Source organism: Camelus bactrianus, chromosome 6 (assembly GCF_048773025.1).
Source record: "Camelus bactrianus isolate YW-2024 breed Bactrian camel chromosome 6, ASM4877302v1, whole genome shotgun sequence".
Classification (NCBI taxonomy): Eukaryota; Metazoa; Chordata; class Mammalia; order Artiodactyla; family Camelidae; genus Camelus; species Camelus bactrianus.
This window is the reverse complement of record NC_133544.1, coordinates 58,458,442-58,484,859: the sequence shown is the minus strand read 5'-3', so window position 1 is coordinate 58,484,859 and position 26,418 is coordinate 58,458,442. Positions and strand designations below refer to the sequence as shown.

The following is a 26,418-nucleotide window of genomic DNA, read 5'->3' as shown; positions in this document are numbered from 1 at the left end:
CTTCCTGAGCTGTTTTTAGCTGCGGACAATAATTGATGTCACTTTGTGATTCTAAATAAGCCAAAAAAAGTCCTGAAAATTATACCTTTTTTAGGAAAACAGATCCAATCAAAAATCTGATGATTTGATAGCATGAATTCCAAAGAACAATGATATGAGAATTGCCATGATCTTAAAGTTAGCTTTCTCACTGAAGCTGTCTAGTGTCCTCCAGAATGAGTTTTAGGAAATAATACTTTGTGGGGGATACTGGATTAGATAATCTTGAAAATTTCATTTTCCAGGAATTCACAGACACTCGTCATTTTGGGACTCTATGATATTGGAGGTATGAGGGGCAGGGCATATAGTACATAGCAGTTTTCAAATGTGTAAAGTATCTCATTGTACTAGTGTTCTGGGCAAAATCTTTGCACCTGATCTAGTTTAACACCCAGATACTATAACAGGTTAATACAGAGTTAAAGCTGCCTACTAGCATGTCACACTTAAAACCGGGAAAGAGCAAAGGGCTTTGACCACTCAGGTCAGAGTTCTTTTCACTTTTCTATGGGATTCTCAGTGGTCATCATGGTTCTCACACTAAGAGCCACCTTTTATGGAGTTCTTAAATTCTTCTATTCACTTGGTGTGCTTTGGGAATAGCTTATAGCTTCTAACAGTTTAGGCTTCAGGTCTCAATTAAGTCAAATAGCAAGAACTATATAGAAGCTAGAGAGCGGAGTTTAAGGTCCAGTGAGCACCAAGGAAGAGGCTATCAGAGGCATGAGCACCGAATACTCACTGGCTCCAGAAGCTCTCCTTCCCCAGGGCACCAGCAATTCTCATCATGCGGGGAGGGGTTTAGAAAGAAGAGAAGAGATGGTAGAAGAGCCAAAATGTAACTGCATATTCCATGTACAAGGCACTTGGCTGAGCACCTTCACAAAGATCTCTTCCTGTATTGTCTGACTGTGTTGGAAATGGGTAATGTCATCCTTATTTTCCAGAAGAGAAAACAGATGCATGGTTCCTCAGAAGCACTAATCTTGTTTCTTCTTGGGGTTAACACACTGGGCAAGTTGGGAAAGAGCAGCCCAGAACCAAGTATAGAGAGGAAGGATGGAGACAACCTTACATAGAGCTCATTATCATTACCAGACCCAGAGAGCAGCAAGGTCCTTTAATCCTTCAGTAAAGTCTCACTGATATTAAAGACAGGGTTTTAATAGTTAGAGATGCTTGACTTTTCAGCAAATTAAGGAGCAGATACGAGAATTTCCAGCTAGACTCAAGTCACTGGCCGACTCAGCACTCAGTCTGAGATTATAAAGAGAATTCTTCTTTTTAAAATTGAAGTAGAGTTAATGTACAGTATTATAAAATTTACAGATGTACAATATAGCTACTCACAAATGTCAAAGGTTATATTCCACTTACAGTTACTATAAAATATTGGCTATATTCCCTGTGTTGTACCAAATATTCTTGTAGCATATTTTGTTCATAATAGTTTGTACTTCTTAATCTCCTACCCCTAATTCTTGATGTGTCTATTGATGCTTTAACACAACTATCAAATCTAGCTCTTACAGGGATCCTCAGTTCACTGCACTCATGTGTTTTGTTGAAAAGTTTTGTTTCTTCGTCGTTGGTCTAAACAACTAATTAAGAGCATTAGGAGTTTCTGTGGGCAGTATATTCCAGATCTTTCTTACTCTCTCACTAACTCAACCTTTTGGTTTTCCAACATTCTTAAAACCACTGTTTTCTACATTGTTTTGTGTACTTATGAAGGCTGTTATCAGCAACAGAGATTTCTTTCACTTAAAAGGTTTCAAAATCAGTGATCATAAAAGAAAAAATTATTTTACAAAAACATACATAGTATTTAATTAGAAGACCATTTACATTCTCATTTTAACCCATTTAGATATAAATCTTTGCTATATAAGTACAAAATACAAAATTTATGTTTTCTAACTCTAGTAAAATGGCTAAAAAAAGTACTTAAAATTTTAAATCCTATAAAATAAAACATCAGTAGATATATAAATATTTTACTCTTCCAATATTATTATCTGTTTCACCATCTTTATATACTAACACTGTCACAGTTCAGTCACTCGCTATCAGATACAGGGACAGAATGATACAACATGGGATGAGCCAGACATGATCAGATAACTTAATCTATGCGATTGCGGAGCTCATATTAATGAGGGAATCCACATCAGAAATTAGCAGCAGGAGGTATCTTACAGATGGATGGTGATAAAAAAAATTCCAGTTTAAAATGAAAGTAACAGCAATGCAAATTAGTACAAAGTGTACCTTTTGTTCACAAAAAAATTAAGGTCAAATTGCACAGATTTAGAATTAAGTGTGTCACTTTCAGACATTGTCAGCAGTTTCTTTGGGAACCTCAATCACTCATCTTTATGAGACTACTGTGAAAATTGTCTTACCAGTGTCATTTTCTAAATGGTGCTTTTCCAGTCCCCCCACCTTGACCTGTATACTTACAGACTCTTTCAACTATTTCTAAATAAGAAGGCCCAATCTAAAAGTTTATTTTTAAAGAAAAACATTTGGAAAATAAAGTTCAATGCCTAAAGAGCTGAAATATTCTGTGTGAATACTGGCCCTGGACAGAAGATTTTCACTGAGGAAATGAAGAGTTCTAAAGCATTTGGGACCAAAGGAAAAGAATATTTCTTCCCAAACATTTCCAGCTTAGAATATGTGGTGAGGAAACTGGAATTTTCAAAACTTGAAAAAAAGAGAGAAAACATTTTGGCTGATAAGATGCTCCTGAATAAAATATTATCTGAAACAAATGTTTAATTCAGAAAACACCTGCCAATGTAGATGTGCCCTTCAATAAATATGGCATCTCCATCCTCATTTAACATGTTTCTCAGCAATGAAATGTTGGCATTAAATTTAAACATAAGTGCAGTATAAAACAGGCATATAGCTATATCTTGTGGACATGGTGTTATAACAGCTAGACCAGGGATTTTCAATGTTTTGAAGTCACAACATTTTTATATTAACACCATTTGGTGATCATAATTAAGTAGTAAGGTGTTTAACAGTATGTACAGGAGAACAGTAATCTAACCACAGTGATAGTGGTCTGTTGTCAATAATTTACATAACAGGAATAACCTGAAAATAGGGCTCTTATTACTATTAAGACACTAAAGTTTGAGGATAAAGGCCATGGGCAATATAATAATATTCCCACTTCCCTTTCTATGGTGTGTTTTCTGGATCATGTTAAATACCTTCAAATTTGTGGCAAATGGCAACATGTAAGCTATCTGTCCTCTAATGCAACCTTTCATATCCTTGAGACAAATATGTCTTTGTAGAATAGAGGCAATAAAAATAATTTAGGTATCTGAATGAAAATGGATTCATTCTTTCATGGATTTACAAATTATATCCCTCCAAAAACTTATTATATAAAATAAAAATCTGTAATTTCCAATAAAAACAACCAATGGGTATTATACTTGCAAACCATGAAAACTGGCAGACACTATGCAACGTTAATTTGAAGGATAATGTAAAAAAGTCCTGAAACTGGGAAATTGCAATTGTCAAAATAAAGAAAACCAGATGCTACCTTGGTTGAAGGAAAAGTTTCAAAGCACAAGAATATCTTAATTATGATGACAGTTGTTATACCATACCCTCCAGGTTTGACTTGGTTTGAGGGGAAAAAAATCTTAAGAACTTATTCAATTACATACATTTATAACCAGAAAGCTATAATGTAAAGACTCATGCAAAGACTTAATGAAGAAAAAGCAAAGCTTTTGTCCTTTGACAATGCATGTATAACAGAATACTCTTATGACTATTTTATTTAAGAGCTGTTATAATGAAGTATTTTGATTCAAATGTGCTTAAAGCTTTCACTTGAAAGATTTATCTCATTATATATCACTTTATCAGATCAACTATTTGATAATACAGGTCTTAAGAAGATGAGATACAGGTCAGATAAAATTACACAGAAGAATGGGTTAGAGAGAAAAATATGGAATGAAACCTCCCTCAAAATGAAGATACCAAGATATAGAGGAAAGACCAGCCATGATTTTGATGGAGTATGTAAGATGGGCCTTTGTGTGCACAATGATTGTGCAACGTCAGAAAGGAAATAGATACTGAATGCAGCAGTTCCAAAAGTATTTCCTATAACGTAGGGTTTTCCTAATGTCTGGCTCCTGAGTAAAGGATAACAGGGTTCACCTTACTTGTGAAATATTTTAAATTAATGTTTATATCCATTCTTAACTGAAAGCTATGATTCTGAAATCTCATTGTAACAATATTTAGTGTTGATTATATTGCTGAATGAATTTCTTGAACTTCATCCAAGAGAGTCTCATTATTGAGACTCTATTTTAAAACACCTATATAAGCTTACACCCCAAGAACCAAATATTGTGATGCCCTGAGGGATGTTTATCCTATTTTGTTATCATTTTATAATTAAAGTATCACATACAAAAACTCTGATTTATTAATACCTCAAAACATAACTATGCTTCTAAAGTACATCACATATTTTTCATTGATAATGGAAGTTATCTGAATTCAAATTCACAATATATACACTCAAATAAGATTCAAAAAGTTATTGGAGCTCTTTGTAGTACAAAGGAAGATAGAGTTTTTAATTATTTATTTTAAAACAAATCGTTAATATGTAAAATACCACTCAATATTAGTTAATCTCATCGTTTCAGGAAAAAAGAAAGAAACATAGGAAGTTACTTTCACTTCCAAATACCATGTAACAGCTTATAGCAGATCAAAGCTCTTGCTGAGAACAATTAGGAAAAGCTAGAAACATACAAAGACATAAGCTTGAAGGCACTGGAGAATTGCTGAGACAGCCAGGATTTGAGGGGCAAACCTCTGAAGAAAAAGGAGCTAAGACAAGCCCAATTTTTTGAAGGCTTCTTTTCCTTTTATGGCATATGCCAATTCTTGGGTTAGGGAAAGAAGATGAGAAGTCAGGTGGAGGCCAGCTGCTATCTGCTAAGAAGGCAAAAATAAGAGTTATGTGCTATCAAGGCAGGCAGGGATTTGAGGGGCCTAAACCCACCTAAAAAGGAAGACTCTCTTATCTTTGCAGAAGTCACCGATAGAGCTGCACTGATCATTAGGCTAAGAACCAAGCAGTAAGTAAATATAAAGCAGAACAGAGTATTGGCATTCGCATAGCCCTGGGAAGACTCTTAATTGAGAACCCCAGAAAGCTGTACCTTGGAAAGGGGTGAATAAGAGGAAGACCAAGCCATACAAAGACAGAAAACCAGCTTCCAGTCAGCTCAGTCCATCACTAGAGGTGTTCTAGCTTTTTGTTGTCTGCCAGAGGATGGGAGAAATCCTCTTTGGAATAAGGTAACGGAAATCAGTTCCTATAATCAAATACAACGTATAGCATTCGATTAAAAAAAATACAGCTTTATTGAAGAAAACATGTCAAGAGAACAAGTAAGTAGATAATAGAAACATCCAAAGGTGACAGACATTAGAATTTTCAGGCATGGAATTGATCAATATGTTCAAGAAACTAAACAAGCTGGATAATCCCACCAGAGAACTGGAATATATAAAAAGAATCAAATAAAAATTCTAGATCTAAAAATTATAGTAACTTAAATTGAGATTTCAAAAGATAGGCTTAACAGTAATTTAAAAAGAGCTCAAGAAGGGCTTATGGAGCTGGAAGATAGGTCAGTAGAAAATAACCAAACTAAAGCATGCAGAATAAAATATATAAAAAATACAGAAGATATGTGTGGGTTGTGGCCAAAAAAAAAAAAAAAAAAGCGCTAACATCCATGCAATTTGAGTCCTTGAAAAAGAGCAGAGGGAGAATGTGGCAATTGCAGTACTGCAGAAATTATTATCAAGAATTTTTCAGTGCTAGGGAAAAAAACTGCTAGGACAAATCCAGGATGTCTTATGAACCCAAAGCTGGTAAACACAAAGAAAATTACACAAGGAAAAATCAAACTGAGTTTCTTCAGCATATAGCAGGCACATAACCATTGATTTTAATCTTAAGAGTACTCAAAGGATGAAAAAGTCATTACTTTCAAGGAGGTGAGAAAAGCAATGAAAGCTAAAAGATAATGAAATAGCTTTAAAGTGTTGAAAGGAGAAAGGAACCTAATAAATTACAATTTTATACCCAGATGAGCTATCCTTCAAAAAAATAAAGATAAGATAGAAATACAAAAACAAAGATTATTCACAGCAGACTTACATTAAAGAAAATAGTAAAATATTTCTTTGAGCAGAATGAACGTGAATCTAGAAGCAGAGAAATGCAAAGAGGAATGAAGAGCAATGGAAAAATTAAATATGCTTATCCATCAAAACAGATAGTAAATCCATGAAAAGGAATAATATATTTTGTGGTTTAAAGTATAGTTAGAATTAGATGTGTGACAACAATACAAAACTCAAGAATTAGGTAAATGGACATAGTGTTCTATGTACCTTGCATTGTCTAGGAAGTAGTAAAAGCGCATATTTAAAATAAATGGTTATAAAATAAGGATGTGAGTTACAATCTCTAGGGTAACCAATAAAAAAAAAAAACAATTAGGTAAAATTACCAAACTAGTAAGAGGTTTATGCATAGCGGACATGAATTGCTAAATACATTTGATTAGTACAAAATGAGGAAAGGGAGATAAGGAAAGTAACAAAGTAAATTAACAGGGGCATTTTCTAATGATAAAAGAGAGAAATGAAAAAAGATCAGGAAAATATAGCAATTTAAAATTTATATACATCTGATAACATTGCTTCAGAGTATACGAAACAAAATAAAATTGACAGAAACAGAGGGGAAATTAACAAGTCAAAAATCATATTGCAAGATTTTAACATACTTCTCTTAGTAATAAAGTAACAAACATAAAATTTCAGTAAGGATATAGAAGATCTTAGCATTAAAATAAACACTTGATCTAACTGACTTATTTAGAACACCATCTTCAAATGTGGTAGAATATACATTCTTGCAAGTGCACATAAAATGTATGCCAAAATAGACCACATTTTATCAATATTGGTACATGTTCAACAAATTTCAGAGAATTAAAATCATGGTGTATTCTCTGACCTCACTGCTATTAGGTGAGAAATCAATTTTTTTAAAAGATAAGTAGAAAATCTACAGTTGTTTGAAAATTGATCAATACGCTTTTGGGAATATTAAAATTTCTTAATCTGTTAATAGATATATATATAAAACCTACAGCAAGTAGCATATGTAATAATGAAACATAAAAACTTTACCCCCATGAGACTAAGAAACGAAGATGTTCATTGGTGCTCTTCTGTTCAACATCTTGTCAGAGTAGTAAGCAAGTAACAGATATAAGAGTTATAAGGATTAGAAAGAGAGAAGTCACATTACTTGCCAACGATATAACTGTATATTTATAAAATCCAAAGGCTTCCACAGTAATACAGTTAGGATTTGTAAATGAGTTTAACATGAAAACTGGATAAATGGTCAATATAAAAAAATTGCCTTTCTCTATACCATTAAGAAATGATTAGAAAATAAAATTTAAAAACAACACAATTTGCAGTAACATCCAAAAACAGCAAATGTCAAAGAAAAAATATTTTAAATGTGTAAGACTGCCACCCATAAAACTACAAAACATTGAGAGAAATTAAGACTTTAAAAATAAAAGATGAAAGGATTTACAATGTTTACGAACAGAATACATAGCATTTCTCACCAAAAATGATAGATTCAGTGCATTACCAATCAAAATTCTACCAGATATTTTTAAATATGGAAATCAGCAAGATAATTTTAAGTGCAAAGGGGTAAGAATAGGAAACATCATCTTGAAAAAGAATAAAATCAAACAATATACATTGCTAGAATTAAGACACTACAAACTATAATAATTCAGACAGTGTAGTGCAAAAGGAAACTTAAAGGAAAATCTAGACAGATCTACACGTATACATAGTCAACTGATTTATGAGGAAGGTGGCCCTGCACCGAAATAATGAAAGAACTGTCTTTTTAATAAATGGTGTTGGGCCAATTGAATAGATATAAGGAAAAATTATAATTGATTCCTACTCCATAGCACACATAAAAATCAATTCAGGTGGTCCACAGATCTAAAAATAAAAGGTAAAACTTAAGCTTCCTCCCAAAATAGGAGTACATTATCACACCTTTGGAGTAGGTAAAGGTATCTTTAATGGAAACAAAATGAACAACCATAAAGCAAAAGACTATATTAAAATTAAGAAATTATGTTCATCCAAAGACACCATTAAGGAAGTGAGAAAAGCAAAGTATAGACTGGAAAAAGTTGTTCGCAAAGCATTTATGTCACAAAGGCCATAAGCAAGATATACCAAGTACTACAAAACCATAAAAAAAAGACAAACCACCCAAAAGAAGAATGGGCAACAGATACTTCACAATGGCCAACGAACCAGGAAAAGTAGCCAAACTTTCTCTGTCTCCAAAGGAGTGCAAATTAAAATTACATTGAGATTGTATCACTACATACCCAACAAAATGGCTAAAATTAAATAGAATGGTACCGCCAAACCCTGGTGAGGTAATGAAGCAACATCAGACATTACTGGTGCAAGCAGGAAATGGCACAACCACTTTAGAAAACTGCCCTGTCAAATCCACCACAGCTGAACATACCTTATCACCCAGCCTGTCCATTCCCACCTATATATTTAACGCCATGTAGAAAAGTATATGTATGTGCCTAAAATACATACAAGATGAACAGAAGCCAAAAGTTGGAATCAAACCTTGTCCATCAAAAGTAGCGATAAATGAATTTTGGTATATTCATATAATGAAATACTCTACAGCAATGAAAATAAGTGAATCACAATTACACTACAATTGTACCACAGTACAGGCACAACAGAGTACATACCATATGTTAATACTTAGGTAAAAGTCAACAACACAAAATTAATTGGAGGAACAGGAATCAAGATAGTGATTTCTTTTGGTTGGTAGTGACAAGATGGGACAAAGGTGAGTTTCTTATGTGGTAATAATGTTCTTTTCCTCAAAATCTCTGAGGATTACATAGATGTGCTCACTTTGGTCAAATATTCAATAATGTACACTTACATTTGTGTTATTTGAGTGTGTGTTCTGCTTTAATGAATACAAAACTAATAATTACATGGTAATGAAAATGGGCTTCAGAAGAAAAGCTTCAGCTTTGTGTTTTCACGTTCAATACGAGTCAGTATTAGCTATACCAATGTTGTTCCATAACTTTGGGTTTTTGGGAGACTTGGGGTCTTCAATTTTGCTGGTGGCAAAGAGAAGTGAAGGACTTTAGTTTATAAATACTTCTACAATAATAACTCCAAATGAAAGGCACTATGAAGCACAATAGAATGCTTATATCTTAGAGTTTTAATGTCCTTGTACTTTTTTCCGCTAAAATCACGTAAGTTATTACCTCAAGAAGTAACTGTCTTATTGTGTCTTACCTACACACCTATGAAGTGAGCAGGGGGTGATACTATTACCCCAACTCACAAACGAGGTAGAATGAACCCAAAACGCAGCCAAAACCCATTTGGATTTTTCCCAAAAGAGGGGGACTGACTGATTCAGTACTTGTTTTGAGACCTGCTAGCTCAATCATCCAGTTTCTCCGCTGACCTACTCTACCAAACAGACTCTTCTAGTCATTTTCGGAGAATAGATTTTAGCATCTCTTTCAGTGGATATGTCTATGATTATTCGTTCCAGACAAAATGCTTTGGACAGCGCTCCACATTTCTCTTCAGAACAGGTTTTTTGAGGCTCCTTCAATTCTTTTAATTACATCAGATAAAGAATCTGACTGACATGCTAATCAGCATTTAACACCTTAGATAACTACTCTCTCCCACCAGGAGGGCAGCTAAATATCCTTTAAAGAGAGAGAATATGTGCCCTGGTCTAGAATTCTGACAGCTGCCATCAGTGAGAGAGAAAGGCAGACTGCTTCTTGTTCTTGAAAGAACTGAAGATTATCATATCCATGCTGAACCATCCGTGCAACGTATGTATTCAGAAGTATTAACAATGCCTCAAAAGACCGGGTGAGTGTCCTCACGACAGGACATCACTCTGTCCTCAAAATAAGAGTTGAGACATTTCTGAAGTGTCTGATGGGACTAATTTGCCTGACCTCGCTAGGATCACTTGAGTCTGATTATGTTTCAGGTCACTCTAGGAATCAACGTCTCTAGTGTATAGCTACGGTCAGGTGAGCTCTACATTGTGATTCTAGCCTCTAAAATTCTCCAGCTTGTCTCAAAAGAGTTTATAATGCCTTGACCTCAAGAAGGGAGCTCTCATTTTTAAATACTCAATAGGTCAAATCATTAAAACAATCATTCATTCCCCCCCACCTATTATAGACACAAAATCCTGAATGGAAATGTGATTTAGTTCAAGATGATAGCGGTCACGAAATCTAGGTTGGCAAATTTAATCAAATTCACTTCTCCTAATGTCTAGTCCAGTATATTCTCCAGGCATTTTTCTAAATTGTATGATATTAGCAAAGAACGTTAATGAGACATGAATTATGAGAGCATGCAAGCTTGGAGCTTGAGAACTTCTACCACCTGGGCTTCTTGGTGCCAGTTTCCCATTTGCACCTCTCTACCGTCCACGCTACATAGTCCTTAAACAAATCTCCTTAAACCTACATGATTGATATTCTTAGAAAAGCAGAATCTTCTGGTATATTTTCAAAATTGGGTCCAAAATTTACAGCTGAAAAGGTGACTTCTCTCATCCTTTTACCTTTGCCTGTCATGGTTATCCCTGTTTCCATTATCTAGTTTTAGACCCATCAGCTATTCCATTCAACTAGAGGAAAGTGTTTTTATAGACACACACACACACACTCACATTTTTCCAGGGTATAACTAGTTAGTTATAGGGAAATATTAAAAGAGATTAAATTTTACTCTTTATCTCTTCAACATTATCCTTTTGAGATACCAGTACTCCACACAGGGCTATTATTATAAGATGAGGAATAAAACGCTCATGAGAAGCCTTACCTAAAATTGGAATGGAACATCCAAATAACTCTGCTCTTGGTTATCATGAGGGTTCAGTGTTGTGGACATTGCTAGATTCTGCATTGGCCACTACAAAGAGGAAGGACCAGGACTGAGAAAGAATAAATAAATCTTCCAGGTTTCAAGTTCTTATACTTTCAACTTTAACTCATTAAAAACAATTGCTGCAAATAATATTCTAGAGCAGCCAGACAGCATTTTAGTCTTTCACCTCAGAATTTTGTTTTATAATATACCATTCGTGATAGAAATACTTACACAGCAAAATATTTTTGAAGAAATATTATTAACCAGCCTGAAGAATAATTTATCAGTATTTTGATCCTGAATTTTCTTCTCATTTAAAAACATTTTTTCACTGAAAGTTATTCAAGACCAGTATAAAGTAATAAGCGTAAACTGATTTTTGCCACCCAAATTCCTTTTTGGTTTTCAACTGACTTCTCACTTAGCTAGATATTGTGGGCTTCTATATGCTGTGGGCCTTGAATACTGATTTTCATTTAAAGATGTTGAAGGGAATAACGTTCTGCATTATAAATAACATAAACTCTGTGGGTATTTGAAACCAGAGAGTTGGGAAGAGTTGCTTTTAGAAAGAGCAAAGAGGACAAGTGAACAATTTAAAAATGGAATGAATGGAATTTTAAAATGCAAATGAGTGAATCATATTCTCCACAGAAGCCAGATGTCCACTTGCTTCTATGTTACAAATCAGGATAAAGGCTTATTTGTAAGACAAGGTTTACACCATAAAAACAAAATGATGTTTTTAGAAAAACAGTCTATTGATCCATCTGGTTTCAATGTCTATGTAAGAAAAGAAAAAAATGGTATTTTGGTTAATTTCACCTCAATGATCAAGACTGGAGCTGTTAATCTTCCTTCAGAAGGCCAATGGACATGCACTACTTTGTATGCAAAACGTCTCTGTATGTGTTTCATGAGTATTTTCAGTGAGGAGGGGTGGTGCACATTTATTAAGAGTCGTATTTCCAAAAAGGTTAAGAACCACTGCTCTTCTAGCCCAAACACCTACGTTTTAAAACCATATTGTTTGCAACCTCTTTTAGACAGATAATTAACAAAAGATACAAGTATGGAGTTTTAAGAAGTCAAACATCCTGCCAGTAAAATTTTTGCTTGGAATAGTCCAATTTGGTTAAGTGGGTCAGAAATTAACACCCTTAGGAAATGGGATGAAGGAGGAGAAATGACAAAATTACTTCATCATAAATTATTTTTGGAAAGATAATCTATCCTCAGAAATAATATAAAAAGTCACATACCTCAGGCAAAAAGAAATGTTAAAATAATATTAATACTTTAAATATTTTTGCATTTATTTTGCTGAAGGCTTGCGTATTTGCATTAACATGCTCAGTTGCCCATTTTTGATTCAGTCCACCGAGAAAATAAATACACAGAGAATTGAGAAATTCACTGTCAACTATGTAAAAACCATGTAGAGCCACTGAATAGAACAGTATCATATCAATTGAAAATCTGTGAATGGAAGGGGCATGAGAACAGAAATGTATGCATCCCCATGGTCCTTAAAATCACTGAACGTTGGCCAAAGTAAATCCTCCAGATCCCATTCCTTGTATTTTTCATTTGAATGTTCTATTAGAAATTTCTACTTCAAATATTATTCCCATTATTTCATTTCTCAGATTTTTGAAAGGTCTACACGGAACAGAGGGAATGAAGAATTATCAATTACCCAGAAAATGTAGGTTGAAGACAGACAACACATTATAAGGTAGCTCCTTCACACCCCCATGTATATAATCTACCAGGGACTGTTATCTGATCAAAATTAAGTCTATTTTCCAGCTAATTTCACTAGATTTAGTTCAATCTTTGGCTTTACATGAACAGAACTTGTCTAATACAACAAAATTTGTAACTTGAATAGTGTACCATTGCTAAGGTTTTTTTTTGGTGGGGCAGGATGTTAGAACCATCTTTTTTTTTAACTTCTACACTTACAATTTATCAGAATCAGAGAAATGGAATTCATTTACTGCATGGCCATTCAGGGTAACATTTCATTTTTAAAGTTCCAACGTAGCTACAGAAGTTACTTAAAAGACCAAACCTGAGTTTGACCTAATCTTTCACAGTAACTAGGACAGGGAACAGGAACTCAGGAAATGTTTCTCTCAGTGCGGTTGTCATATTTAGCCACGCAATATACAAGAACAAGCGTTTAATTCTCTATTAGCCTTTGTTGGTAAGGATACAATCTTATTTGGTCAGGAAATAAACTTGAAATCATTCTTTGATCCTAATATTTTCTGAAAACCACCAAGCCATGGCATATGGCTTGGACTCACAAGGCAGGAAATCACGTAAGGCCTTGCTTCTCACAGTGTGGTCTGCAGACCAACAGTAGCAGCATCACCTTTCAGCTTGCTCAGAATGCAGATTCTCCCCCCTCACCAGGCCTACTAAATCAATGTCTTCATTTTAACAAGATCCCCAGGTGATGCACATGCAGATTCAATCTGAGGTGCACTGGTCTAGATGAGTCCTCCACAGAGTGAGACCCTCCACCAGCAGCATCAGCACATCTGTGAGCTCGTAAAGAATGAAAATTCATCCGCCCAACCCCAGGCCTCCTGCCCTTTAACAAGCTCTCCCGGTGGTTCTTCTGAACATTATAGTTTGAGAATCACTGGCCTAGGTCATTAAATTCTGATTTTGTTTCTAATATTTTCTACATACCAAGCCCTCCTGCTACCTGCTTCTTTTTCACACCTGCTAAAAAGAGAATCCTTCTAACACATTGTATAACAGAAAGTAAAAAAAAAAAAAAAAAAAAGAAAAAAGTTTGCATATTTAACGGTTCTTGGAAAGCCCTAGAGTCCTCTCAAATATTTAAAACAATTTGAGTGTAGGTTTCTCTGTTTGGGTTTGTTACACCAACATCACTCCTGTTATCACAAAAGATACCATAAAATTCTCATAATCACACTTACTTATGTTTACTTTTTCATACACACACACACACACACACACTCAAAAAGCAGAGGTACTGTATGGATATATAGTAGTCATGACATTAATCACACCTTTATATTTAGTAGTTACTGTTTTTCCCTTTCCTTCCTATGTAATATAGAAGAAGACAAGAAAGAAAACCCAGTATCAAAACAAACTGGTAGGAGCAGAACTTCGCAATAATGTATATTTTTAAAGCCACAAAAAAAGAAAATGCTTAAAGCCAAATGTCTCCTGAACAACACAAAGTAACTCAGGCCTCCTGTGTAATCTTTGGTCTATTGGCGAGAAGTCGAGGTGGTCCCGTTTTCACCAAGGATCTAGTTCAGTGATCACCTCCTCTATGAAGTTTGCTTGTCTCTCTGAGGCAAAGTTAGGAACTCCTCCTCTGACTTCCCACAGAAACGCTGCCATGCGTTTATCACAGCCCTTGTTATATGGCATTGTTAATTTTGGTTTATTGCTTCATTCACCAGACTATGAGTATTGTGAAGGTTTGGAACTTAGTCTCTGAATAACTGACTGCAAGTATAGTCACGCCCTTTGGTCAATACTCAGTAAATATCTTTGAATGAACAAATGAGTAAATGAATGAAACTACTGTAGTAAACATAGTATACTCTTTACAGCATAAGAGCTCAAGCAATAATGAAACTCCAGGTATCAGAAGTAATCTAAAATAATATTGCATCCCTTCTCATAGTCACAATGTTAGAATCCTGTTTGCTTTGTACCCATGTAAACCCTGAACAGTTAAATGACTTGATCAAATTTATACAGCATGGTATCAAAAACCCAGAGAAGTCTTTTTGGTTTTCCATTGCCCAACATTGCCACTTGAAAGACCATGAATGAACCTACCAGTTATGCTCTTTCACACTTAAATAATTATGAAAATGGTGTTAAACTTCACCTGAAACAACGCTGTAGTTTTAGAACTGCAAAAAAAAAAAAAAAAAAGAAGAAAGTAAAAAAATTTCATTCTTTGTCATCATTTTCAAGCTTCAAAGTTCCTACTATTTGAAATAGATTTTCTCCTATCTGTTTTAGGGAATCTATAAAAATTTTCCAGATCTCATTTCACCTTAAAAAACCTCTTCCTCTTTTAGTACCTGTGCTTGAATCAGCTTAACGTTAAAGAAGTTGGGCATACACACCAAGAAGAGAGCAGATAACACTGCTTGGGAGGATTTCCTCTCAATGCTTTCATCCCAAACAAGAACATGCAATGCTGGGTGACACTTTGCTCTAGACTACTTGGGCTATTGTATAGTGGCTTCCTTTTCTTAGAAGCAGCAAAGAGGAGCTCAGGTCAAATCCATGGAGCATCAGGAATTTACCATACTGAAAATCCCAAAGATCTCTGGAGCCAGACAATCAACAGCATTAACAGTACCATGTCTTTACCCCAAAATCACCTTCTTTCACACTTCAGCTTTCTGAATAGACTGTACTCGTAGAAGGCTATTCAAGTGTCATGTTTGAAGAAATGCAGATAAACGATATAGGAAAAAGCCAAATGTGGTCACAGGAAAGAAAAGAATGTATATAGGAACCCACCCTTATGAATATAATTAATCATTAATTTGACTAAACACTTGTTTGATTTCTTAGTGAGACCCTTTGCATAATTCTCTTGCACAGGTGATAAAATCAGTTCATGAAACACCGTTCCTGGGGCTGGGAAAATGTTTCAGGGCAAATATATTCAAAATGTGCTCACGGAGCTAAAAGAAATGCAGTGTGTGCCCATGTGTATGCGTGCGCTGCAAACTAAATATGTGATTTTGAGATATTGCAAGGGAAAATATATTATTTCTGTATGTCTTCCCCAACTGCATATACTACAAAATGACTGCATAGATGTCATGTCAAAGTCATAATAATTTCTTAACCATGTGGAGGGAGATGTGAAAAAAAATGAATATTGAAAGATGTCGTAAACGTCAGTGCTGAAAACATTGATTTATAGTAAATTCCCAGCAAAGCAAGTCTGAAATAAACAGATTAATTTTAGAATTTAATTAGTTAAAATATCTAATTCATTCAGATCATGGCAAAGATAATTTCTAAAATAAGAGATCTAGAATATATAATCCTGTAAATCTTTGATTCCATGAAATGTGTTAAGATTATTCAGTTTCTTGCTCAAAACGAAACAATGGCACGATAACATAGGAGGAAAACAAGTTTCTATAACACTGTGAATGACACTGCCACTGCAACATCTAAATGTTTTTTGCTGTAAATACTGACATTGACTTATTCTTGCTGGTTAGAAAAATACTGTAAGAAGAAAAAATTGAAAAATCTCAATAGATAACTAAAGAGCTTTGTGTGCTAAATTCAATACATGTTTAATTTGTGAACAAAAACCTCTTAACGTGTATTTGGTTAAGGATATGTGATCTGGTCACAAATGATGAATGACCTGAGCTGTAAGAACCAGCTGTGAGCTTTAAAGCTAAAACTTAGAGAATATTAAGGTCTTAAATTTATCGTTGTTTATGATTTTATAATAGTACTAGAATCTACTTTAATGACAGCACACGCTTTTCATTATTTTGTGAATTCTCAACCCCCTCCTCCAAGAAAATCAGATTTCAGAAGTTCTCACACAGTCAAAACCCTCCAATGTGAAATTAATAATCAAAGACTCAGTTCAGAAACACATCTAAATTCTGTTCAAATAAAATAGCTCTCTCCCTTAAATGTTCTCACCTATCAAATCACTATATTCATCCCTATGTATTATTTCTCCCATAAAAAATTACCAGTGTGCTTTCAGAAAGGTTTTTACTCTTACAAAATTATTGAGATGTCTATCTGAAAATCAATGGTAGGTTTGGTGACATAATTATTCTCATTCTCAAAAGCCATGCATTCATAAATGTGGAACTATGTCCTTTCCTGGTGGTAAAGTTCAGGATTTGCTAATTGGTACAATCAGAGAGAAATGGTTTCAAGGCTGCTGCAGCCGTACGCTTACCTAAATTGAAGCACAAGCTAGGTCCATGGCGAGAAGCACTCATTTACACATAAAAACTGAGAAATTAAAGTGCCCAGTAATCAACTTGCGTAGACAGTTGTTCGTAGATGTGTCTCTGCTCCATTCACTAAAAAGCAGAGCCATGGAGGGTCTTACCTCTTCACCCTCCAAAGGACAAGTCACAAAACAAATCACAGAGAAGGGACTCAGAAAACACAGGAGCCATATCTTCAGCCCACAGAAGCTTATTCTATGGTTATGCAGTTCTAAGAATTATATCAGTAAAGCGGTACAGCACCTAAATAGACATTTCAGTTGAGAGTAAAGAAATATAGAGCCTATAATAAAAGAAGACTTTAAAAGCCAGTGTTAGTTTTCTGACTTCAAAGTTCATGAAAGAGATGACAAATAGCAAGCACTTTTTAACATGCACATTCTATAGCTTTTAAAAATATTAGTGTACCATGCATTTATCCAGTTACTGCTTACAGCAAGACACCTGTCATTTTTTTCATGTTTCTGCTTACAGTGAGGACCCTATGTACCCCCCTTCACTGTAGCTGTATTATTAAAGATTTTGTAAGGATACCATAGCTATATTTACATATGTACAACTTGAGGTGCATGGGGAAAAGCAAGTAATGAAGAGCTTCAATTTGGTGCCTTAAGAATTGTCCTCTATTCCTATTATTCTGCGATTGTGTTCAGAGCTTAGAATTTAAAATGAAAAAAAAAAAAAAACCCTCATACTAACAATCACCATTTTTTCTGTAATCAACTCCATACTTCTTTTCATATTCTTTCTACGGGATTGCTTTTCTGTGTTTATTGTTGTTGCTAAACAAGGTGAGAGTTGAGGCGACATCTTTCAATGATGATTTCCTTTGCAATAACAAAATCTTAAATGCAGTCTCTCTTTTCCTCCTGCTATGTGCTATCAAATTCATCTTTGTATGGGAGGCACAAACTAAAACGAGTAAATTGCCCTTAGTAGGTAGTACTCTTTTCCAGACACTAGGAAGTAAATTGTCAAAGAGTTACACGGGGTTTTAGCTGCATGATTCCCATTGACTTTAATGGGAGTTGCAAAGAAAACACCCCACGCAAAGCTTAGAAAAGCAGGGGTTAGTTTTCTTTATGATCTCTGCTGTATTTCATGCCCTCCAGCCTCGAACATTCTCTCCTCACATGCCTCTCTGTTCTCCCCTGTCTTTGTACCTTACCCTTAAAAGGATATTAATCTTGGGCCTTTTCATTTAGCCATCCACATACACAGCTAGTCAACACACTCCACCCCCAACACCATTTCCAAGTCTCACAATTAAACATCTCTTTCCCCAACCCCCACAACCCCAAACCATCCATTACCACTTAGTCTGTGTGGATAGCTTGAGAAAATATTTTTTATATATTTTAAGGAATGTTGTTATGATATAAGCCGGATATTTTAGAAATTTGTACTGTATTTCAAACAATATCAAAATTACCTAAATTATATTTTTTCCAACTTCTTTAAAGTGCCTGTTAGTATTATCACTTTCACTATTATTCACCTTTTCATAGTTTTAGTATTTCCTGAAAGTTCCCGTAAAGCACAAATATATAAGCCACTGGGAAATCCACCAGGCATTGCAAAGCAGTTATCATAGCCACTTAAGCAGCAGTTAAGTGATTCATAGGACAACTAGTGAACAACATAATAGACACCATGATGTTAGATCCTGGCAGAATGGGCACAAGTTTCCATCACGTCTGGGGAATGAAGGACACCCTTGTCTGTGTCATGGAGACAGCAACACCACAATTGCCTGATGTCACTCTTATATAATACACTGCAACACACACACGTACACACACACAACCCCCATGGGATTGTTCTAATTCTCAAGCAAGTTTCGATTGTGGAGAGAGCCAAACTAGGCTAGCTTTGAGCTAGATTTTTATGAGTGCTTGGTTCTGTATAGAATGCACAAAAGGCCCAATCTTCGTGCCTACCACTTTTTTCATTACTGTGGCATTAATTACAAAGTAAGATGCCAAGTAATTGGCAAGGGGAACACTACTTGCTTATTTATCAGATACCTTTATCCTATGCCCCTGGCTTCTCTCCTTTACTGCACTTTTATAATAGATTACCCGGGTAGCAATGTAAAGAGTAAAGGGTCTTTCCTTTGCACATTTACAACCCAACTTACCTTGGATCCTTTGTCCTTCAAATCATACCAGCAAGAAAGGATTTGCACTCAGCGACATATTAATCAACACGCCATATACAAACACGTAAAGTCTAAAAGCAAAGACTATGTTCTGCTGACAGCAGATGGTTTACTACCAAAAAATCTTCCCAGTGCCTTCTTGCACCTATGGACTCATTATTTCTATGAAACACTGTGGGAGTGTGCCGGAAAATACCAGACCAACCGAGCAAACATCCTGAAATCTTCTCACGACACAGGGTACCTCAAAAACACCCCAGAACACATTATTCCCCCTTTGTTGTCTGGCTTGCCCCCAGTTATTATCAATTACTACTGTTCTCTCTCTATGTTGATCATGACAAAAGGTAATGTTTTTCGTAAAATAACACAATTTGGACATAATAACGAGAACCTTGGTTCCCATCTTCCCCGTTGCCACACAGCACGTCTCGTGCCGTACAGGCGCAGTTGGCTGTCCAAGGACCCTGATGCCAAATTGCGGAGGATATTCTTGTCGCAGTGACAAATTGCTTGCTGGTGGGCTGTGCAGAGTGTTGTTCTGGCAGCATCAGAGTTGTCTACGTGTCTGTCACTTGGTTAGGCTGCTTCAATGCTAGGTGATTTCACCCCCTCCCGCCACCCCGTTTCCTTTTCCTTCAATGCAGTTTTCAGACTTACCTTCGCTTCCCAGTGAATGGGGGCTTTAACATTCACTTGACAATGAGCCTATGGAAATGCCTCCCGAGCTCTCCGAACAGGTATCTGTAGGGTGAGAGAAGGATTTTTTTTTTTTTTTAACAGTGCCATACTTGTTTGCCATACAAACCTCCAGGCTGCCATTACAGCCACCCACATCCCGGTTGGCAACGCACTTAGGCAGTGAGCGCCTTAATGAATCCAGACAAAACTGCACAGCATTCCTGACACACAGGAAAATCATGCATTTTAATGGTATTGCAGGGTAATTTATTTCTTTCGTCTGTAAAATGTTGATGGTCAATGTTCCTTTATAACATTTCAGCAAAGAGACTATTTTGCTTTTGATCTGATTCTTATTTTTAAAACCAAAAGAATTTCTTTTATAAGTTTCTTATATTAAGTCTATTTCATCAGTGAGGATCTGCTTAAAAAAAAAAAAGCAGAAATGTAAATGAGTAGACAATATTCAATAAACAAATTAACTTGTAAACATACTTCAGGCAATCCCAACAGTGTCTGTTGACTACCTATGAAGGTATGTAATTTAATGCCTTTAGATAATTTGTGGGTAAAGTTTAACCAGCTGACATTTTGAGATAACTAATAAATAATACTCCTATTTCATTACTGAGTTTATAATTAACTATAAACGTAAAGGCATTTTAAAAACTGTAACTAGAGAGATACAGTACTTCACGATTATCGGTGAAAATGAAAAGGATAATGTAATGAATACAAAAGATGTAGGAGGCCTTTCTTATTCTGTGGAATGACAGTAGATTTTTTTCCATGAAACATATTCTGCAGCACTGGTGTATTATTTAAGACTCGAGGATGTATAAAAGAAGCTAATGGGTTTTTTTACAAAGGATAATATACAATGGAATAATTCTAAAAGGAAATGAACAGGCTTTTAATCTTGTGGGGGGAAAAAGTGTTTGTTTTTGCTCCTCTCTATATGAATGTATTTGTTAGTTTTATTGTTGAAACCACAGCCTTGAATTAAGTAGACTATAACATTCTTCTAAATATGTTAATATAAAGACATTAGATAAGATTTGTTTTCAAAGAAATAGGTGGATAGATGGATGGGTAGATACTCACTTACATTTATTGGAAGTAGTAATAATAAAGTTGTAAGTAGTATAACTTGGAAAAAGATGAAAAGATACTTTAACAGTTTCAACTTTCAAGACACAGGTAAAAATTGCAGCCTCAAGGGATGTTTAAATTAGTTTGTTTTCATCGGGACTGCTAGCAGAACTTAAGTCAGTCCTCTGGACTACATAGGTATTTCCAAACTAAACTTATCAAGTTATCTTTCCCAGACACTTTTGTGTTTTGTTTTATTCTCCAAAACCTGGCAGCGCAAATGTTCTAGCTTTCATCACTTAGGAGCATCCAGTGTGAGGCTATTGATCCTAAAATTGCGAGGGTTTTCTAAGACGGCTGCTTGTTGGTTCTGCACTGCTGTCACTGAAGTGGTTAAAGCTCTGTTTGTTTGTTTTGTTCTGAATGGCTCTTGATGGATTAAGCTTTAGGCTTTCACCAAAGCAGCAACTGATTGTAAAAGTAGCAAGAAATGAACTAACCACAGGGTGTGTGTGCATGTGTGTGTGCTGCCAGAGCAGATCATGGTCTCTAAATTCTAAAACTAAGCTAGTATGAATATGTTAAATAAAATACTCCTCACTATATATCTTTAATAAGTCTATCCACTGTAAATTGCCACAAATTTGTTCCCTGATACCTGCAATGGATTAACTCTATTTAATCAAGAATAATTGAATTAAACTAGATAATGACCCACAGCTACTGAGATGGATATTAATTACAGTTGCAGGATCCCATTTTATTATGAAATTAACATGCCATTGTGCTTTGATCCTAGAACTCCTTTTCATAATTTTACCAATGCTATTCAAAATGGTGATTCCAAGTTATATAAACCTTTAAAACCATCTCTGGGACTTTAAGTAATATATGCACTTGTCTTCATAATATTATGCTGTTGTTCTGGACTCATATAATTAGGTTTCGGCTTGAGTGTGATATTAAGTAGAGGATTAATAACGTGACAAGTAAAGAAACATCTATATTTGGAGAAACAGATGGAAATGCATGAACTTCTATGACTGTTTTCTGCAGCGCCAGCTTTTTTTAAGAGGAGGACCTTAGGAAAGGTCTCATTACCAATATAAGGTGACTCCTGGAGCTGAATATTCAACACGAAAAATGAAATACCATCGTACAACTCTCTTAATGGGTGCGATGGACAAAACACTAGAGCTGTGTTCAAGTTACCCTCCAGTCCTCCAGAATGGCACCCTGGGCTTCTCTTGAGTACCCCCTAGCCGCTAGCAACAGAAGGCTGACTCTCTCTGGCGGAGCCCTTGGATCTGCTCTGGGATTTGCTGGAGAATAGATACTTTTTTTTCCCAATGGGCAAATCATGACAAAGTGTAGAAGAAATGGACTAAAATAAAATGGCCTCTACTTCAACTTCAAATAACCCAAGATTCATTAGTCAAAGACTACAGAGATGACAGCCCTTTGGCAAATTTTCAACATGGCTGTTCCAGAGAGTTGCCACACAGCATCTGGGCCTCTCTGAATGTCATGCTTGGAATACTGCATTTGGGAAGTATACTGTATTAGAAAGAATTAGGATACTTTAAATGTGGAATTGAAAGCCCTTAATCATACCGCTGGATTCTCTTGGACATGGATATTGTATTTCATGCTTACCCATGGAAGTTGAACAGTTTATTTTACTTCTTAAAACATAAGCTCAATTCACTAAATCTCATATATAAAAAACAGAAAAAAGTTATTCAACTTCTCAAATAGTGCGCACAAAATCTGAAACCTTCAAGGAAGTTTCTAATTTCTGCCTCACACTTGTAATACACGCAATCAGTTAAACTGGAAGGGGGCTATATTAAAGGGAATGCATAAGCTTCAAAATGAGAGTGCATTTATCGCATAGAGAGAATGGTTGATTCTGCTATAAGGCCCACACGGTCTCTGTAATTTTCAAAATTCCATTCAAAGTGCTGATATTCTGATGACAGAACTAACTGCCACTGTTAACCCCATAGCCTAGCATTAGGAGAAGGGATTTCAATGAGTGCAATAAAAAAGAGGGCAATTTTTCCCTTTGCAAGTAATATTCTAAAATTAAGGTGGGGAAAGTATTATAAAACCTAGATGAATACTCTAAGTGAACAGCTAATTTGCTAATTGTGTGACACCCAAAAAGTCAAATGTACTTAATATTTATATAAGAAAAGATGATGCATTTATAAAAAGCAAGGCCACTGTGTCATAATCCTTTCCTGAGGCACTGTACCAAAATAACAAGGGCAGGGGGTTAGAAAGGAAAGGAGATTTTTCCCCTTCTTTCTTTCCTTTTTAAAATTTGGGATACCTCTAATTGACCTCATGCACATTTTTCATAACACCTTGTCAAAAGCAAAACAAACAAGCTGTGGATACAGAGGCTACCGAGCCCTTTTGGTTGTACCTATTTTTCTTACCGTATTTCCCAGTATTCCCTCATTTCACTTTCTCCATTATTTTCATCTTCCTTACTCACGCCACCCTGGTCCACACTCTCTGCACTAACCCTCCCCAAGTCCCCTAGTCTTCTCTTGTCACTCTTTCATCATAAAGGGAGGAGGAGGGGCACTGGGGAATGACATGGCCCACGACACACCCCTAATCTTCTTCCCTGTTTACCCCGCCACCTGCAAATGATGAGGAAACTTTCCAGAGTTTGAATGAAAGGCTTTGGCCTCTCCTATAGACAGGGATGCACAATGCGGAAATAGTGTTTGTTAACCAGGCTGAACCATTAAAAAGATCACACACGACAGGGTAGCTTTAGAAACTCTGAGGAATTTAGGCCCTATCAAGTTAACTAAACGGGAAGCCAATCAATCAGATGAACTTTCCCCACCCCTAAAATCCAAAAGCCCAACATTATATAGGACCTTTAAAGAACTGGGTTATGAAGACTTTTTTTTTTTTTTTTTTAATTTCATGAGGATGAACGAATACTTGGCACATTGGCAATACTTCATCTGAGAGCAGAAACATGTTTGCATTTTGGAAATAAAGCACAAAACCATCCAGGACTGATTGTCGATGAACTGACTGCAGTTGTGTTTGGGTTTTAAATACTACATTAGAAAGATGACGCACAATTCTGAAGTATTAAAAATACAATTCACCAGGTTTTCATTGCATTCTTACTCAGAATAGAAAGACGAACACAGCTGAAAGTAAAATATGGAAAAATTAGGTTAAACGCTGGAAGTGCATTCCAAATCTAACATACTGAGGGTATGTTACACAATATAGCTTCTACTGAAGAGCCTGGGTAAAAGTGAAAGGCTTATAAAATGTATGTGATTTGGGGATCACAGAAATGATGTGCACATATAGACAGCTTGAAAAAAAACACCCTTTGCAATAAGAACCTTCCTTTCACTAATGTCAACTGTGAAATACTCTGGGGGAGAGGGGGCAGGGAATTTCCAAGGAGATTTTTGTACGTTTACGGCAGACTTTGCCTATTCATTTTATCCTCGACATTCTGAATGAAAATGCTTCCCTCCTTCCCAGAGGTTCTAAGGACTTGCCCTTTTATATCTATGTATATTCAGAATACTGGAAGTGCCAGAATTATATTAGCAATTCCAAATATCTCAGTAGTAACACCACTTCTTTCTACTCGTCAAGGTGTGGGTTTGTACATATCACTTAATGAGTACAATCTGCCATTATGTTTAATTGAGAGTACATTTTTCCTGTATGAATTTTAATAGAGGGTACATTTTTACTATAATAATCCAAGAAACTGATAGGTAGACAATAGAGAGCTCATGAAGATGGATATAGATGGGAATATAAATATACTGACTGAAATTTACTTGAAATCAAGGGGATCAATTTTGGAATGAAATTACTTTTTGCCCTTAAGTGAGTGTTCCTAGGCTGTATCTCCCTTTCGGTCCACTGCACGTAATGATTACCTATTTTTTAAGTAATTACGAATCACAGGTATTATGGTTCCTCATAGTTGAAAAAAGGGACTTAACCACCAACTTTTAGCATTAATGGATGGCCAAAATTTCCTCAAGAAGCAGGAAATTGCCAAGAGATATGATATAAACCTGCAGTGGCAGTCCAGGCCCTGGGTTCTGAGTTCCTTCGGAACACAGTTTTAACCATACTTGAATCTCTGAAGCACTTCACTACTGCAGTGGTCCCAGTGGTACCCAGAGTCCTGCTCAGGACCACGGAAACTTAGCAACATGGGTGCTGAACAACTCCCTGTCCTCAAAAAGGAAGCTGTTTCTAGGCTAGGTTTCATTGCTACCGATTCTATTATTTTCCCCTTGAAGAGCTGTAGTCTCTAACTCTCATTTTGGGAGATTCCAATTCATTCTGAAGTGTAACATATACACACATACACAAGTCGTTTAAGCTCTAACTTCAAAAATAAATGCTGAGCCATCTCTCAATACCACCCACCCACCCTACCCCACATACACTGCCCTCCCACTTTTTTCCAGAAGGAATGTGAGTGATGGGAAGAATAAGGAAAACATATTTTGAAATCAAACAAAAAATGTATTATAGCCCCTTAAAATAAACCACTGTCATAGATGGCAATGAGACTAGTACAAATGAACGATGGCCGTGGTCAGAGGACTTCTTTCTGCTAGACAACTTCACACACCAAAAAATCAACTAGGGTTGGAATATGTAGATATTAACAGAGCTCCACATTTGACGCACCTACTGTGCATCAGGCACCTGACATAAATTAATCAGGACGAAGAGCTGCATAAAGTCTAAGAGAAGCAGACTTTTTTTCGGTCTATGCCTTCTATATAAGTTGCTTTAATCCATTTAAAGTTAAGACATCTCCAATAAAAGGATGTTAGGCATTTTGTACTATTTGACTTTGATAATGTACTTAGAAAAGAATGCCTGGCTCATAGTCAAAACTTAAATATTTGTTGAATGAGTGAAGGGTTATAAGTACTCTTCAAAGGCAAAATAAATCCTCTGCCACTTCTAATGTATTTGGAAAGACATCAGTAAATGGCTATTGTAGGGAAGATTGCAGATGCTAGTTAAGATAATCTAACTGTGTAGTAGTTTATTTATTCTGCTATAGAATTTTTGTTCAGAACCCCCAGGGGAAAACTTTTGTTGCTGGCAGTCGGGGACTCTACTCCAGAACAGAATCTCAAACCAAGCCCATGTCCTCTCTTCCTGTCCCTGCCACTTAACCATCCAGTTGTTAACACATTTTACAATCTGACAGGTTATTTCACTTCCAAAATGATACTAAGAGTCACACATGTCAGA

At 35.8% G+C, this 26,418-nt stretch overlaps 1 long non-coding RNA gene across 1 annotated transcript in view; it reads right to left on the bottom strand.

The window, feature by feature from the left end:
* Nucleotides 1-26,418, bottom strand: part of LOC123619129 (uncharacterized) — a 120,638-nt gene that overhangs the window by 84,373 nt on the left and 9,847 nt on the right. The window contains exon 2 of the long non-coding RNA XR_006727669.2: nucleotides 20,011-20,094. This is a non-coding gene — a long non-coding RNA (uncharacterized LOC123619129). The remainder of the gene's footprint in view (nucleotides 1-20,010; nucleotides 20,095-26,418) is intronic.